This window comes from Hetaerina americana, unplaced genomic scaffold (genome assembly GCF_022747635.1).
Source record: "Hetaerina americana unplaced genomic scaffold, ioHetAmer1.1.p SCAF_5, whole genome shotgun sequence".
Lineage (NCBI taxonomy): Eukaryota > Metazoa > Arthropoda > Insecta > Odonata > Calopterygidae > Hetaerina > Hetaerina americana.
Genome location: NW_027287095.1, coordinates 9,482,409 through 9,501,253, shown reverse-complemented (window position 1 = coordinate 9,501,253; position 18,845 = coordinate 9,482,409). Strand labels below are relative to the sequence as shown.

The following is an 18,845-nucleotide window of genomic DNA, read 5'->3' as shown; positions in this document are numbered from 1 at the left end:
CTACACCCACATTTCAAAAGCCTCCAGTTTACGTCTATCCTCCTGCTTCAATGACCACGTTTCCGCGCCGTACATAGCTACGCTCCATATCAAAGTTTTTACGAGTCTTTTCTTAACATCCTTACTCAACGTCCCCGTCATCAACTCCCTCCTCCTTGTGAAAGCTTCTTTGCCTTGCGCAATTCTTCTCCTTACGTCCCTACTACTTTGACCCTGTTGGTCCAAATCACTACCGAGATACGTAAACTGTTCTACCTGCTCTAGTTTTTGCCCTCCTATTTTAATGTTAAGCCTAGCCTTTTTCTTTCGAGAAAATCGCATAACCTTTGTTTTATTAATATTGATTCTCATCCCATACCTGTCGCACTGAATTTCCAATTCACTAAGCAATGCTTGCAGCCCCTTGGCTGACTGACAAACCAAAGCTTGGTCATCAGCAAACCTAACTGATTTTACGAATTCTCCGCCCACTTTCATTCCTACCTCCAGTTCTTCCCATGCCTCTTTAATCATTTCCTCTGCATATAGGCTGAACAGCAACGGTGATAATGGGCAACCGGACTCCCCGTTCCCCACTCGCACCTGAGCAGTCTGAGACATGTACAGGTTGCGGATTAGCCGCATTTCCTTTACATTCCATTTTCTAACTCGCCGCCCCTGCCTTATCTTTTTGAAGCAAACGCTACATTTCAAAACAACTAAATTGTGGTGTGAGTCCGCATCCGCTCCCGGGAAACTGTGCGAATTTATCACACTGTTCCTAAACCTGTGTCTAACCAGGATATAATCTAGCTGATACCCCTCTGAGTCACCTGGCATTTTCCATGTATACGTGCGTCTTTTGTGGTGTCTAAACCAAGTGTTGTTGATGACTAACCCCTGTCTCCTGCAGAACTCAACTGCTTCTCCCCGCGGTCATTCCTCGTGCCTTAACCGTATTTCCCGACCTCGTCACCATCTCTTCCTTCGCCTACCGTTGTATTCCAATCCCCCATCACTATCAAATGTTTCCCTGCAGGAACATACGCGTTTATATCCTCTAACTGATAGTATATCCTATCGACCTCATGTTCCTTATGATTTCTCGGTGGCATGTATACCTGAATAATAACCAAGTTCGTCGGTTCTGCTTTTATCTCTACTAGTAGTATTCTGTCCGTTACCTGCTCTATGTTGACTACGCTTCTTCCTACCTCTTCATTTAATACTATGGCAACACCTCGTTGGCTCTCGTCCCCCCCGCTGTATGTTATTCTATACTTATCACTCCAGTAATCCCCGCTATCCTTCCATCTCATCTCGCATAGACCGAAAATTTCTATTTTTCCCCTTTCCATCTCTCGCTTAATATTCTCCAGTTTCCTTTTCCTCATCATTGTCCTAACATTCCACGTTCCTATTCTAACTAATTTGGTCTTCTTCTCCTGCGTCTTCTGTCCTGCTGCTGCTGGTTTTCTCTTGCAAGGGTTTCGTAGGATGACGACCGCGGAAGCCTTGCCTCCCCCGCTGCCGGGCACGACACACGGCCGATTGTGCCGAGCCCCGTAGTTGCCAGGACTCAAAATCTCTGTTTTGTCCATCATGTAAATCTTGGGATGATAATTGAGGTGGTTTCCCGTTGCCTTCCTCAATAGTGTTTTTAACGCGACACCATCACTTACTGGCCGCCCCACTGGGGTCAGACGCCTTTGCAGCCGCCTCACTGTGGAACAGACGCTGCGTGGACTACCTTTCGTCTGGCTCCTACCCTTCGACCTATGGGTGACCCTAACAGGAGCAATTATTACCCCCGCCAGCACAGCTCTAGGGGTCATCGGAACGCACAGGCCCTTACATCAAGGTATACACATATATGTATATGTATACATATATATATATATATATATATATATATATATATGTGTGTGTGTGTGTGTGTGTGTGTGTGTGTGTGTGTATATATATATATATATATATATATGTTTGTATATGTAATGATGATGAAGGCCGTACCGTCGAAGCGTCAAAACTACAAATGTGAATGTCATTTCTTTGTGTTTCTGTGTTTTAAAAATCTCTACCGTCATTTTTATACAAATAAGTGTGCGTCGCCGATGAGCGTTCTATTTCGAAGATGTATAAATAAGATGTAGTCCAGGGGAAATATTCAAGATTACAACACTGTGAGGATTCTTTTATCTTGTGTTTCTAAGTTTTACGAGTATATGGCATTGCATGCTTGCCATAGATGTATTTTCCCGAAAGCAAAGCATAAGTAATAGGTGTGTTTGAATTAAGATTTATGTTACGTTTTCAATAAACATTTAGCGGTGCTTCATTGATATTACGTTGTGAAAATGAATTGTGCATGGGAAGAAGGCGTATTGTAACCTATGAGTGATGGTGTCTATCTTTTTTTGTTACACTGGTCGGCCAATCTGCCAATTTTTTTAACGTGGGATAATAATAGCTCCCGCGGTCTCTTTAATATACTCGAGTGATCTGTGCCTATCAAAAGGCCTTAATATTACCTGCACCTCAAACCCCGAATCGAGACGCTCCTATCCTCTTCCCTCAAGCATTCCCGGTACGCTTGCCATCTTCTCGTAGTAATTGTCAGCATCTATGCACTTCGTATTACTAACGATGGCATGCTCAGAGATTTTGCAGTATCGAAAATATTTAAATAAGTAAATAGGTAATTACTCGGGCCCTCCATATTTCCGCCTATATAAAGGGGGCTAATGTGGGGGATATTTCAGTCGCACGCCATTGAACCTTCGTCTATAGACTTATAAAAGCTGTCTTTAAATAAGGTGTTATTTTTCCAGCTAGTTTATTCAGTATTCTCGTAGAAATTTTCTCGGGCTTCGTTTGTTTTTATATTTCGAGGCTGTCTTTCCGCACTTGGCTGAGGCGATAACATAGCGCTTGTGAGCTTTTTGGGCGCGCGGGGTCCTTCGTTTTATGCACCAATGATTTTTTTCTGAAAGATTGCCCAGGTTGATGACCTTCGTAACTGCTACAATTTCTCGGTTTTCTCCCTCCATTGAATGCGCAGTTGGACGTTTCCCTTGTAGTCTCCTGGCCAATGACCAAAATGATTTATCGTTGACTAAATATTCACGTAAGATGTTGCTTTCAGAGAATTCATAACGGTAGCTACTGATTATTAAGTTACCTGCAGTGAATATTCCTCCAACAATCCAGTAGGCCTTCTTTTTCTGAAGATAATTGAAACCTTTTGGGAAACCCGCGCTGTTTTTAATATCTCCTCCGAGCCAACTTGTACGAGGGCGCTGTCGGCCTTTGTACTCTCACAATGATGTCAACTTTTAATTTGGGATGATTTGACATCTCCTGCCACACGCTTCTCACACGACTTTCCGCTTAACATGGCGGCGTAATTTGTCGGGAGCAGAGTCCAAAACTATTTTTTTCGATTCTCCGACAGAGTCTCTCTCTCTCCTTTTTTGTATTCATTTCTTGAAAGACCGGAAAAACAATGATAACACTTCCCACAAAAATAGGTACGAGAGGGCAGGGGGAGTTGTCGCCACCATGCGTCTGAATTTGACGTAATACCGCAACGCACCCGGAAATCGATTGAGAATAATTTCAGCGTTGCCTTTACTCGACATTTGCAAATCGAATCCAAAAACCGTTGGACGGAATGTCTTCCGGTTTGGTCGATTTGTGCGCGATAACATTCCGATTAAATAATAATTTCGCAGCATTGGTATTTTTTTAGAGAAGAATACTTTTCTTTTTTTTCCTCGGAATTTATTAGATTTCGACGGAATTTCTTCACCCTTGGCAAGAAGAGTTCCGTGTCGTTTCCCAGTTTCCGTATTGAACTTCGCCCGCTTGGTGGAATTTCAGAATGATTCCGGGTGCCGAGTCCCCAAGAATTAAAATCCTAGATGAGGGTTAAGAAGGCTGGCGAAAATATTTTAATATATTCTTGCGTCTTCAACTGAATTTTTTTCAAACCAGAGAAACCTTTCAATGAGTTCATGGACGCCATCAAAACCGGATGCATAATGTTTTTAAAGATTTATTCGTCGAATCCTTCTAAATATTCTCCAAGACGCGGAGGACACTCTTTCCATACTAGTCCATCGCACGTGCATCCAATCCAAAATGTTTCACAAACCGCGAATTTCACATTCATTCTCTCATGTTTGTCCCATAAACTTAAACAGATTACCATTTTTGCTGCCACGAACAATTATTCATCTTCTGTAAGAGTCTATATGACCATATAAATAAACTGCCGGTAGCATGTAGAAGTAGAAGCATTTATAAATTTAATTAAAACTATCATCATCAGTACGCGTGCTTCAATCCCGAGACTGATCCACTGCGGATCCTAGTTTTTATCGATTCAGTGTTCTTTCGTCACCCCGTGATACCTCCTTTAGTTTACATCTTTCTTAATTTTCCTTATTTACTTGTCTCTTGATCTCTTAGCTTGGTCTCTTAGCTTGTTTCCCTTTTATTGCCTCAAGGTGCGTCCAATTCATTTAGTTCTCCTTTGCCGTAGACTTCTTCCCTTTGAGGAAAGGACCACGAAGTCCCCAAACTTAAATGTTGACTTTGGCCGTCATATTTCTTGAGAACCTCTTAACCTATGTTTACTTATGGTCGATTCTCATCCCACATCTATCTCACTGATTCGTTAACACGCTACTTTATGATTATAAACCCTCTGGCTGGCTGGCTGATTGGCTAACTAACGCTGAGTCATCCGCAAACCTGATTCGACGAAGTTGCCCTTCTACTTTCAGTCCTGCCACCAATTCTTCACGTGTCTGTCTTTAAATGTACGTGGAATTAATATTCAAAAGAACGAAAGAGTATCACTAAAAAGTATAAATATATGCGGATATTAATATTTGGTCCGTGCAATACCATTTACAACATATACGTTCTAGAAAGAGACGAATTATAAATTCGTAAAAAAAAGAACTATTTTTGTTTTCTTCCTACGCCATGCAAATGTTTATTGCTTTTTTATCAAGGCGCGATTTTGTGCACTCAAATCATTCAAAATGTAGGGTGGCATAGTACTTTGTTGTGATTTTTTTCCTTGTTGATATGTTTGTCTTATCCATTTCCTATTTTATCCTCTAGACATATGTATACATTTGAATAAACATGCTATTCCGAGCAATTACACCGGAACACTGGTCATATGTGTTGTGGGTGTAGCATTTAATTAATTACTTGTCATATTTTCGTCTATTGCCTATTTCGTCCACAAGGAGGCTGGTTAGGAAATTCACGGCGAGGAAGAACGATTCTAGAAGCAAACATTCTTCTAAACTAATAAAATACATTAGTTTTCCTGTCTACATCTAAGTTCTAGTCTATTTGCAATAGTGGCATGAGGCTTTTTCACCTCATAGTTCGTATATGATATTGAATAAAAAAGGAGAATCAATCCATCAATAATGTGATAATCTGCCCTCTTGCTAGTCGCAGTCATTCCCCACACCTGTTTTCTCTCTCTCCATTAACGTTCACATTTAGTCGTTAAATATGTTTTCCTCAATTTTAAATGCTGCCATCACCGATTGCAGATTTTAAGCGCCATTCTTACTGTGCTCTATGATACAAAATACCTCACCAGGAACGCCTAATGCATTATTACAGTCCACCAGTTAAGTGAAGAGCGCCATGGAAATGAAGAATACTTAAAGGCCTCCCTCATGGAATTTCGCCTTTAGCCATCCAAAAATAGCCTCCAAGGCATCCTAATTTTGATTACCCCACCTTTTTGGAGTAAAATATGTTCATGTCAGATTAATGATTTTAAAAAAATTCTAAAAAAATCATAATATTTTTACTATTCGTCGCTGAATGCAAGTCATAATGCATGTCTGCATTTGTATTTTCCTGTCACAGAGCCATAATCATTTAATCAGAAAGAGCTATTTCATTTCAAATGTAATTCATAGTCATCCAATCATCTTCAATAGGATGTGGTAACGTCTTACAGTAAGTGAGTTACTATTTCTCGAGGGTTTTTAGAAAACTGAAGTCATTTTCTCCCTTTGGAATATGAAGAAGAGGGTATGAGCGACGGACAAGAATTAGGGAAGAGGGAAAAAGCGTCAGCATAGCATTTTCTAAGCAGAAAAACCCCAAAATCACCGGAATATAATATCCGTTCTGTTCGACCCAGTATACTGCACTTGCAGTGTCTTCATTAGGTAAGATCCTGACCTCCAACGAAAAGTTTTAATATTCGGCACGCGGCACATCCCGGAAGTCAATCCGGGATGTGCCGCGTGGAAAGGAGTTGCCATCCAATATGGAGAAATATAAGAATACGATCTCGGCAACTCCTGTTAGATTTTTATCAGAAAATATATAAAATTTTGCTTTTAACAATGAAATACAAAAAACACAAGCGACCAGGCTCGTTCTTCGTCTCTGCCATCAATCCTACCACCTGCAAAGTTATTCATTATTCACCCAGCTTGTATGAGCTATTTATGTCTGCAATAAGGCTATGAACATGCCGCTTGGTATCACCTAGTTTATAAACGTTAATCATCACCTTGTTATAAACACTAATTTCTTGATTTGAACTACTGAAAGTTAGTCGATACATCAAGATATTTATATCGATAACTAACTCTTCCAATGTATCCAACAAATCAGTATGCATTTGAAATTTCACCACGTCGTAATTACTATAGCGGCGATGTTACGGGTGCGTCGGAAGAATTAGGTCGGGGCCGCTGGGTTCGGGAAGAGCGTAGGCAATACAGTCTCTCAGAAAGTTACGGGACAGCCAAGTTTTCTTGCGTTATCGAGGGAATTATTGCCGCACCAAAATTATATTGGTAGACCCCACCACTGGCGTAAATTGAAAGAGATGGAGGGACACCGTCACCGACTGATTCAAGTACCTATTCTTCACCCCCGCGCAAAATCGAACCCATCCACCCGAATACTTCTACATAAAAAACCAAAATTTATGATTTAGTCAAACACAAATAATTGTACGATATTAATTAGTATGTATGCGTGTATTTGTTCGAGTTTTTGTGCATACAGGTATGAGCATACATACGGGGGCTGTCCAGAAAGTAATCTCCGATATGCCATAAAAAATACACTGGAACAGATACAGTAAATGTATTGTTTTCATATCAAAACTACATATCTCTACTATTTTTACACATATTTGCCAAATAGATTCAAACATTTTCCACATCTCTGAACCAATTTACGGATTCCATCAGCATAAAATTCTGCCGCCCGAGATCCCAACCAACCGATGATGGCATCTTGAAATTCCTCGTCGACACGAGCACAAAACATGTAGTAGTCTAACTTTTCAATCGTATTTCCATGCAGCAGAATCGTAGAAATCTATGGAAAACTTTCTAAATATTTCAGTTACCGTAAAACGCCCGTTATCATCATGGACATTTGTGTTCACTCTTAAAAGAACGACAACACTGACGCGCAACTCTTAGTCACTCATCACATTTGGTCCATGCAGAGAACAAATTTCCAGATGAACGTCAGCAACTTCGATTTTTTTTACCAGTAAAAACATAATCACCGAACGAACTTCAAATTTGGCGGGTAATTCAATTGTATTGTTCATTTTGACTCGCTATTGTAAACAAACCGCAAGCGGCACGACTTTCCAACCACTGCAGCTCGAGGCGTACTGACCTGTTGTGTGTGTTAATACAGCGAACATTCGGTTACCTCCACTAATTCTCAAGCACGAAAACGGAGATTACTTTATGGACAGCTCACGTATATGCATTCATTAGCTTTTATTTGCCCATACATGGGCATACCCTGCCGCACGCCGTTTCGACGGCTTCTGAGGAATTGTGTAGATTCAAATTGAGCGATAGTTGAGCCAACAGCACATGATTTTCAACGGCAAAGGATTACCCTACATGCTCATCAGACGATCCCCGCTTGAAATAAAAGCTTAAGTCAGGATAGAGTCAGTTACGCGATGGTTACTTTTTTCATCATTCGCGACAAAAGACTGGAATTTGTAAGCAAAGCAAGATAAAGGAATGCGCGAATAGTTATGCTATGTGTTTGTTTATTGGCACGAAATTTTGGGGACAAGTCGAAGTGGCTACGTCGCTGGTGTGTTATGCTCGACCCATTGTTAAAAATAGTGTTATACTATTAGCACAGTTAACACCCAGGGAAAAGGCTGGAACCCAACCCAAGCCCGGGTTTTTTCCCAATCACTCCGGGAAAAAGTTGGAAATTTCGCCGGGCCGTTGCGTTGGTCGACCTGTATTAGGAATAAAACTATCAATTAACTAATAATTTAATGTACGTCGGTTTTGAATCTTTCCCATGGCCACAGAAGCGATTTATTACACAAATATATTTAGATAGATGTTTTCTTTAAATTCACGAAATATTTGTTTCCGTTTTAGGTTTTTAATTCTGGATATCAATAGGAAAAACTTGAATTGAATTAATGAATTTAAATTTCGTTATCAGATTACGGACATGTACAAATATTTTTGCAATTATGAACCGCGGAACTGTTAACTAATGTTGTTAGTTGCGTGTTGCTATTTATGGAATGGTAAAATTGTACAACCATGACAGATATCCTTTGTAAAAGATAAAACAAGTATATAGTTGGGCTGAAATGTTTTAATAATTTTTATAAAAACGATTTTTAATATTTCATGCTATTTTAGGAACACATTTAAAGAAGTCGACGAGAGTTACTAGGTCAGTTGAGCTACGAAAGGAGATGAATAGATTTGGCTAGATTTATAATACGTTGGGAGAGAGAGGTGAAATGCGTCATACCGCTATAATCTTGCCAGCAGTCGGTTGAAACTTAAGAAAGTGGAAAACTATGAAATGAAAACCATTATTTCCCGTTCCGTGAGTCGATTTTCATTCCATCGGATTTCAAATACCAGTCGTTTGTTTAAGCATGAAAGAAGAATTCACGGACTCTATTCTTAAAGTAGGTTGGATTTCCGTCAACAGATGGTGCGCTGTGTACTCTCTTTCAAAGGCGCTGCAGGAGAGCAGACGGCGAAGAAAACGTCCGCCGGATTCACGGTTTGGTTGAAAACAACGGATAATCGATGCTTTTAGTAATATCCACGTTTCAATGCTTTGATATGTTTCAGGATACATTTAAGACATACTAAAATAAGGTCGGAGTTACGGTAACAGCTACATTATTTTCAATTGTGGATATTACGATATGAATCATTACGGTATCGTCGTAACTTACTTATTTTTGAGGCTAACATTATTTTATATGACCACAGATTGATGACGATTGGTTCAGTCTTGTACATGAGAAAATTAAGGCGTTGCTCTATCATGTGCGCACGCAAACACTCTCTTGATCAATAAATTTTTCTTCGATTATAAATTAACGCTTGTTTCAACTATAACAGAAAATGTAACAGCATTCCTTCCATTGCAAGCATCAAAAATTAAGCGTTCACTGAAATAACAGGCCGAGTAGGCACTTTTTGTAGCTAATTCACTGAAACCGCGGCAATTAGGCTTACGCACTGAAGTCATATTAACTTATGCATGCACATTGTTTTTCGCAGCAGAATTCCTTTCACTAGTCCACGTCCCGTCAGCAGGAATACTTAGTAAAGATTTCATACGCAGTCTATCTGTAACAAAGGTCGTTCCCAAGGCTCAGACGTTCTCAGGACTACCAACTGTGAAAGATAAATGCACCTATGACGGAGTAGCAAGCAATGCTTACTTACCACATATATGTTTCAGACGATGTGAGATAGGAGACGTGAAAGTGTTTTCCAGCGATATTCCGACGCAATTTACAGATCAAGTCTACCTGAACTGCAAATGACGGCACGTCGATTTTTGACAGTGAGATTATTCTTCGCAAACGACGCATTTCATACGAAATGCACGAACGGAAACCATAAACTGTAGATAACGATGATTTGCATAACTTTTGACGCCTTTAAAACCTCGTTTCTGAACCTCTTTTCCGTTGTTTGCGCTGGAAGTCATCACACGCAGGGAAGGATCCTCCTAATGAGGAAGAACTAACTCCACGGTGGCAGTTATTGCATTCTCGCTTCGTACTGCCAACGCACGTTCTCGATTTCGAAATGCTTAATTTCAGAAAAAGAAAACGTTCAGCGTTTTACGAGTGTGCGTGAAGGTTAAGGTCACACGATCTCTGTCATCGCACAGCTATCGACCTAATTCCTCTGAGTAAGCCTCAATTTTGTTTGCGTTTCGGTAATATATGTTATGTCCTCACTCTACGGCGGGTTTGGCATCACGGTCCGGGCGCCACCGAAGGAAGACCCGCCGGGTGGAGCGGGGCGGGGGGGAAGAGGTTGCAGCCATCTCTCTCTTTCTCACTCCACTCTGCCAGCTTATACGGTTGCGAGTCGTACCAACATTACAAATCCGGAGCAGACAGACCTGGAAATTATAGATCGCAGGATTCCACGCACATCATTCCGTCGTACCAACCAAAGCCTCGTCATTTAACCATTTATATATGCTATAGTCTCAGATTAAGTATTAGAAAACTCCTAAATTTTCAGGAAATGAAAGCTGAATCTATTGAAAGCTGGTTTAATTTGTTAGCAAAACGACTTTTGGCGAGCATATTCGGATGAGCAACAAATAGCAATAACTCATCGATAAAAACCGGAAGACCTTGTAAAAAAAATTCTTCAAAAATGCTTTTGAAAAAAAAACGCTTCGGATATAAAAAACTATGAACTCAATGAGTATAGTAGACTTACCTCTTCATCCGCTGCATGCGCCCGGAGTTATTCGCGAACATATAACTGGCGAAGGACCACAAAACCATGTAAGAATTGCGGAAAACTTTATTCATAAAGATTCCAGCAGTAGTTGGATAACTGCCAAGGAGTGGTAAAGGGCACATACAAACCATAAAACTTTCCTCGTACCGTTGATGAGCGAACCTAGATGTAAAATTTAATCATCGCAATAACTCTTGATAGACCCTGAAAAGAGGCCGCATCCTGGATGTTCCTTTCGCTCTTACGGCAGGCTTATGTCTTCGTTGAGAGCATTCTTGTGGTTTTTGTTCAACGGAGATTTTCAAGGTCAAACTACGGACCGCAGCTCAAACCATTTTCGTCGCGTGGAAATACGTTTATAGGGGAGAATGAATCCAAACTGAACACACGCATACGAAGTTCATTTCTGCTCCGAATGCAGCAAAAACTTCACGCAGCCTATAAATATTTTTAAAAAATTTTCTTTTTTTTTTAAATTTCGGAAATAATTCCTTTAAAATTTGGACTTCAAACTTTCCTTCAAACACGATTAGAACCTTATCCTTGATTATAAATTTTATTTTTCAAAAAACGGGAGCGAAGCAGTACACATAGTAATCCAATTTCATTCTCTCGGGGGCACTAGAAGTCATGTTAAAAGCCTCGGGAGAGGGGCAGACGCCGCCATCGCCAAATGCATGCAGCAATCTCAAAGAAGCAAGGAGAAAACTAAAGCCCTCAAAAATAGACGAATGAAAGATGAGTCGATAATCGATGCAAAAACTATAACGAGAGGGTGCGATTACGATCGGGCAAGACAACCTGGAAATCGACACACTTACATTCGTCAACAATCCACCTCGGCTAGATGATGCAACAGAAGTCGTGCATGAGGAAAAGGACCATTCCAATGTGATTTCAATTCCCCGTGGCTGGAAGAGATTCGACAGCCCTAAGAAAGAGAACACGTGACGCACGTCGTTTGCTTCCATGCACTAGATTACTCGAGGGTGGTGGGTGAGGAGGATTAGGGGTGGGGAGGAGGTCGGACGAGGAGAAGAAATTCGGGACTACCAACGCGAACGGAAAAAAACCTGCGCCGCGTTGTGAGGTAGATGAGTCGTCCTCGACGAAGGAGCACGAGACAAAAGAGAGTTGACTTGACCTTCGCGGGCGCATTTCGCGAGACGATATTAGAGATTTTTCGCGGCCGGGGACCGCACAGCGACGCTCTCCCGCCCGCCAACTCCATTCCCTCCGGCCTTCGCCGCGACCCGAGCAAGACGCTCGTCTACGTGCACTTCCGACGAGGCGGCGCTGCCGTCTGCCTTGCGGGAGCGCAATTCTACCTCCCCCCCCTTCCCCTCACGCCCCACCCCCCTTCAAACTGCCCTTTCACTTCCCCCTACCGTTATACTCTCGAGCCCCTTCCCCTCTCTCTCCCTCCCGCCCCTCTTCCGCATCACTTCCCCCGTCCCCAACCCCCTAAATATTCGTCGCTCCCCCTCCCCCCAATCCCTTCTGCCGTCCCTAGTCCCCCAAACCATTCCACCAGAGCGTAATACGGCTCTCTCCTCCTCCTCTTCGATACCCCACTCGCTCCTCCAGTTAGTACTTTCCTAGTACTCTCTCTCCCCACAGCGCTCTAATTATTAATATTTCCCCAAGCACACACTTGATGGTTCGACCGAGTCCTGCGAAGGCTTGGGGTTATGGGCATGGGTTTTTTTCGTTAGTCTAAAAATAAATAGATAAGTGCACTAAGAGGAATTAGTCGAGGAGTCGAGAATCGAAGAAAATGTCGAATATTCGATCGCGAGTTTGCCGTCATGTAACGCGGCATACTGCAACGCGGGAAAAAGATGAGAGGAAGATGATGGACGACGAATAGAGATGGATGGACGGAATGAAGAAGCTGGGACGAGTTGTCCGGTCCGTAAACTCCCACTGTTTCCCCGTTCCAACTCGCTTCGCCCCTCCCCGCACTCCCCCTGCAATCTACACACTGTTCCTGTAAAAGGTTTTATTCCCTCTTCAACCCTCGGGAGTTGAACTCCCAAGCGCGCGCGCTTTTCCGTCCCATTCCGTTTAGAAACGTGCGTTATTGGGATTTTAGGACCTCGTCCGCGCGCGACGTTGCCGTTCATGGTGGCGAAAAGCACGAGGTGCCGAGAAACTTGTAAAAATTCGGCTAGTGTCACGAGGTTCACGACTAGGAGGTTTCTATTCCACAATCAGCGAGACCAAGGGGATTCGCCAAATCTGAAGGAGCTGCAAAATAATATCAAAAACCATAAGTAAGAGGGTACCAAAGCGTGGTATTGTTGGTGGGGCTATCCGCCCCGCGGGGCCCCCAAGAGGAAGGAGGGCCACGACTTTTTTTTCCCTTTCCTCGCCCGTGCGTGTGCGTTGGGAGGCAGCTTGCACGGCCGCGACACGGCCACGCCGACGATTCGTACGGAGGATAGACGACAACCTGGACGCGTGGACTCCCCGCGACCAACTCGCCCCGTTGCTCCGGACAGGGCGAAAGTTCGAGTTTGGGGAGAAAGGCGTGGGCCACGCGGGGCCGTCAAGGCGGGAGGGAAGGTGGGGGGAGCGGGAGATGTGTTGAGGGAGAGAACGTGCGAGTTTGTGTGTGTGCGTTGCCTTACGGTAGTTCGGCAGCGCGGGAGCCGAGGCATCGGACAGAAGAAGTCTTCTCTCGTCAGTGCAGTATTATTGAGGGTGTTTTTTTCCTTTATTTTTTTCATGGAATCCTACCCTCGAGTCGGAGCACAGTTCTCTATCTTCCTGGAGACGATGCTCCATCCACGTGTGGTGTGGTGCTGTGAAAGAAGAGTCAAGGAGTTCTATATTACACGCGAGTGATCCCTTCTGTCTATGTATTATTGTATATCGGAGGAGAGGGGGAACTGGACGTTTCTCTCTCTCTCAGTCTTCTTACCGACCCCCCTGCCCCCCCAGAATTCATTTCTCTCATCTTCCAGATGTGAACCGAAAGGGGAGGTGTAAAATCATCGTCGGGAGCCGTTGATGAAATCATCCCCCCGTCCCCTCCCCCAAAAACCAATTCCTAACCGCCCTCTCTTCCCAGAAACTGCGCCACTGCTTGTCCCCGAAATCCAAAACGTGATGTTTCAATTTTTTTCGTCCGGACGAAAAAAATAGTGAAAAAATGTGCGCCCTTACCACATCGTCGTGACGGCGTTAGCGCTAATACGTCCAACGAGGAACAACCTTCGACTTTACGCACTACTCACGAGTGACTCTCTCTCACTTCTGCCGTCGGCGCAGGAAGGAGGAGGCCCCTTATCCGCCCCTGTAGATCGAATACACGTGTGCGTGCTGGCCCTCGTGGTCGCCGTAGACCCATCTAGCGGAGAGTTTTTTTTTCGAGTGGTAGACGGGTTGTTTTCGTTCCCTCCATCCCTTGGGAGAGCAAGCGATACGGAGGCGTCCGTATGACCTTTTTTATACAACTGCATGGCACCGAGGAGCTACGTGGAGTCCCTTAGGATCAGAGGCGGCGGCGACAGGGAAAGCGGGCAACCGAGTAGCGCGGACGCTCCTCGCGGTCCTCTCGACGCTCCGCTGCGTCGGCGACTTGCTCCCAGTTGGCCGCATCTCTTCTGCCTCCTCTCCGCCTCCATCCCCTCTCCCATTCCCCCCTCCCCCTTTGCCTCTTCTCTCTCCCTCCACAGTTCCTCTGCCTCCTCCCCCCCTTTTCTCTCTCTCTCTCCCCCCCCCAACCGCCCCCTCTCCCTACTTCCTCTCGACTGTTGTGAACGGGGGACGTGGAAGGCGTCGTGCAAAATGGCGTGGTGACGTTTAAAGCCATGCAGCATGCGGATCGTCGTCTCGACATAGGTAGGTTATTTTCCAATGGAATTTCCTAGTTTTTTCTCCCATCTCGATTTTTGGTCGTTCGGGGGGTCTTCCATGGCCTCCCGGCCCGGGCCACTTTTGCACCAGCGGGTCCCCGTCGGGTGGTGTGTCCGCTGACGGAATTTTTTTTCGCCGGACACCACGTTGAAATACTTCGCCCGCGTCGGTTTTACGCAGAGGCGTCAGCGTGGAGATAAGGGAACGGAAATTCTGCACCACCTCCTTCCACGAAACGCCAGCGCATCGCCGTAATGTTTGTGTGTGTGAGTGTGTGCGTGCGTGCGTGTGTGTGTGTGTGCGAGTGAGCGAGTGCGTGGGTGTACCACCATCCCGATGTTGTTGCTGATGCTGCCTTCATGCAGGGTTCCTGTTATGATCGTTGATTTCATTGATGGTATTTCATTTATCCTTGGAGTCTTGTAATTTACACTTTGTTTTTGTATTAGGCAATATATTTTGGCAGGGGAACGAGCATGGTTGGTATCGGTTGGGAGTGGTGGGGTGAATGTGGTAGCTTTAGGAGTAATGGTCTATAAATTGTGTGCGTGCGTGTGGTTGTGCGACTGTGTGCGGGATAGATAATACTCCCTATCAGGAATGTGAATGTTGTGATGTCCTCTCGAAAAATCCCTCTCTCTCACCCTATTTTGCCCTACCCTTCCTACTTTGTCACCCCCCACCATTCACCCAATCCTTCTCCTTGTAGTTTCGTTTCTCCTTCCCAATCTTCCTCTTCATCATAATGCTATATCATCCACCTCAAACGGCATCTGCGCCGTTGGAAATTTTCCCTCCCGTACGAATGGCAAGTGTTGTAAATTTGTGCTTGGAGTTACGGTAATTTTATCGTTATATGACCGTCTCCACGCTCTTGGATCAGTGCTTACTGGGCCTTCCTATGTTGACTTTTTTTTTACTTTTGAAATTTGAATACTCATGGTCTTTGAGAGGGTGTAATTTCCCATGATGTGTGGTGTGCATGCCCTAAATGTTTTTCAAGTTTGTCGCAGTCTTCCACTTCCCAAATGGTTGTGCTTTCATGTGATCGTGATCTATCCTTGATGCTAATTCGACATATCTCGTTTTCATCCCTGTCCCTCTCTCCTTCCGCCGCCGCTGCGTCCGTCATACTGTCCTTCGCTGCCGCCTCTCTCGACCAGGAGTTGACTGTTTACGGCATGGCGCCGAGCGCGGCGGGAGCCCCAGCGCCGGCCAAGTCCACGATTTCGGCCCGGGTCCCGGCGGACGTGGATTACCGCTCCGGGGAGGAACCTAGCGGGCGGAGGACGCCCGCCCTTCGCTGAAAAAGAAGACGGATACTTCGAGTGAGAGTGCGGAAGAAGAGGATTAATTCGCGAGACATTTGTTGGAGATGTTGTTGTGGCCTATTGTTCTCCTTCAGCTCTGGACCGGATCGGTCCCGCGTGCCGTATTATTTGTGGTTTCATCGGCCAGACAGTGAACGGATAGGATATTTGTAAAGGAGGAAGGAAGGCTGCGAAAGGAGACAGGGGACAGAATAAGGGGTTTCAGAAAACGCCTTTTATTCCTCAAAACACACACGAGACCCTGGATGCCGCCTCCCCCTCGTTGTCTAAGTAAGGGATTCTCCTTAACCCTTAGTTTTCTTTGGTGACATGAAATTCGTTTTGTTCTGCTGGGAAATAATATCGACGGAAGTTTTGAAACATCTCGTTTGAAATAAATTCGTGAGGAAGAAAGAGGAGAAAGTATAGTGTATACATACATTTCAGTCTTCTGGCCACGTATTTATTAATATCCCCAGTCATGTAATAAAACGAGGATCATATGGAAATCCTAATGTAAGACTATTAACCTGTTTTAATACATCCCGTTGCCCTCCGTATTGAGCAAAGTCTTAAATGTATGATCGCAAATTTTCTGTAAAAGGATATAGGGAATCACTAAATAATTGCATTGTTGTTGCGTGAATGCGTCGTTTGCCTTAATCCAAGTTTAATTGAACTTTGCTCGTCAGTTACTTGACCTGCGAGACAGCTTCTTGTCCATATTCTCCCTCATTCTCCTCCAAAAACGAATTTAGTAGACACCTGGCGTATCGTTTGGCAAATAAGGGAAAAAAGGATGTGCTTCTGCTGATTCTACTGCAACTTAGTGTTTCTTGTGCTCGAGAAGTGTCGTCGTTCAAAAGAAAAATAGAGCGTGTGTTCAAACCTTTTTTTTTATCTAGTTGCTTATTTTTTATAATTTTTTACACTACTTCAATTCTCCGTGCGTGTGGAATGTGTGTGGCATAAGGAAAGGAGAAGGGTTGGCAATTGAAAAAAAAAAGTTTTTGGTAGGAGAAGATTTAGGGAGTTGAGGCCTGCAATTTTTTTACAACGCAGCCATTTTTCTTACAAAGAAAGAAATCGTATTGAAAATGTTCAAAAAGTGAATTTTACTAGGGAAATATAATTGTGTAGGGTAAAAAAATGTCCTAGGTGAAAACTCCTCCTAAAACCGGAGACCCGTTCACTTCTTTGCTATTGATGTGAGGAAGTATATATTAAATCAGTAGGAAATTCAATAAGACCATAGAAATTGTAATTAAGCTTCCACTTTGGTGCCTTCGATGTGTTGGCGATGTCGACGTCCATAACAAGGGATCCCGTCGAAAGAATTCTCAATAGTTTGTGCGTTTGAGGAGTCTCGGAGAAGAGGAAGAACACCGGTAAAGGTGAAGACGGGATAAGGAAAAGGTGTTTTTTAGGTGTCGGCGTAGAAAATGGAGACCGTCCAGGCTGTTGGCCACCTCGACCACGGGGGCATGGCTCCCCAATCCCAGATGGCATACTCGCAACGGCCCACCGCTTTACACAGGTAAAAAATATGTTTAAGTTACTTGGTTTTGATCGCCTATTTTGTCGACTGTGGCGTGTGTTTTTCTCTTTTTTTCCATCGAGTGTGTTAAACTATGTGGGGAAGTTTAATTCCCCCAAGTATTCGAGAATAGTGAGTGAGTGAGTATTCATGGTTGGCGAAGACTTTTCGTTTAAGAAATACACCAATACATCTTTACTCACAATGTTAATTCGAATGACTAGATGTCTATTTAGATTTTACATGTTCCTAGAAACTTGTGGGAGATGCCGCAACAGTTACTTCCAACGAAGTCATCCGTTAAATGTGCATTTCAATGCGATTTCAGATTGTAAAAATCATTCGTCTTGATAGGGATCCCGGTCAATACGAATGAGTTTTTACGCTCTGGCGTTGTTGCATTGTAAATTTGACATCTTTACTAAGTGCCATTTGCTTTTGCATCGAACGAAATAACGTTTTGCTAATCATTCCCGGCGGTGTGTGCATTTCCATGGAGTTTTAGAAGTTTGAAAAACAATTCCGGGATAACGTATATTTTTCACTTTATGGAAGATTTTCGCAATCCTTTTCCTTAAGAGGTAAGAATCATAACATTGTCGTCGATGCGTGTACATCCGGCTCACTTGTTTCTTCCCAAAGAGCTTCCTAATCTGTAAATTTAAAAATCATGCTTCATTTAGTCAGATTCAGTGGGAGTTGTTGGCCACTGAGTAACCTTTACTCGATAACAAGCGTTCTTTTTAACCATAGTCCAGTTTTTCCATTAGCTTTTACACCAGGTTTTGGGCATTTCCCTGTTCTTGCGGACTTGACGTTGAGGCAATGTTACATGTGTGTGTTAGGTGTACTGCGTACGCTTAGTGAAGTTCCCAAAAAATATATATTTCTATATGTTTAAACTGATCTTATTTCTTGTAATTCGTTGTGCATTTTGTGAATTATTTTGCACAAAAATTGACCAATGGCTCTTGTAATGATGTTGGGCAATCGCACTGCCTTGAGGAGTCAACGATTTTACAGTTTTTCATACCTAGCGATTAGATCGTAAACAATCAATATCATTGTGCAGCAGTATTGTTTTACTGTTAATCCCTAATGTATATGCACCCTTCGCGTGCACGCAGCCCGTGAGTTAGTAAAAGGGCAAATGCGCAAGGTTGCAAGCAGGATTCTTTGGCGTCAGGAATGTTTAATTTCGTGCCTTTTTGTTGTGGTCATCAAACTTGGTCGTGCCATGTACTCGCGTATAGCGCAATTAATGAAAATTCTCATAGTTCACGTCTCCGTTCCTTACGAAGTGGGCATAATGTATCAGTATGTGAAAGTTCTTCGACGTCCCCA

General features: G+C 43.5%; 1 long non-coding RNA gene across 2 annotated transcripts in view; it reads left to right on the top strand.

The window, feature by feature from the left end:
• The window catches only part of LOC139693946 (uncharacterized), a 354,833-nt gene that overhangs the window by 76,408 nt on the left and 259,580 nt on the right, over window positions 1-18,845 (top strand). Inside the window, exons 1-2 of one of the 2 annotated variants that reach the window (XR_011702078.1) lie at window positions 14,567-14,639; window positions 15,818-17,501. This is a non-coding gene — a long non-coding RNA (uncharacterized lncRNA). Of the gene's footprint in view, window positions 1-14,566; window positions 14,640-15,817; window positions 17,502-18,845 lie in introns of those variants that run through there. The other variant, XR_011702079.1, reaches the window with a different exon arrangement.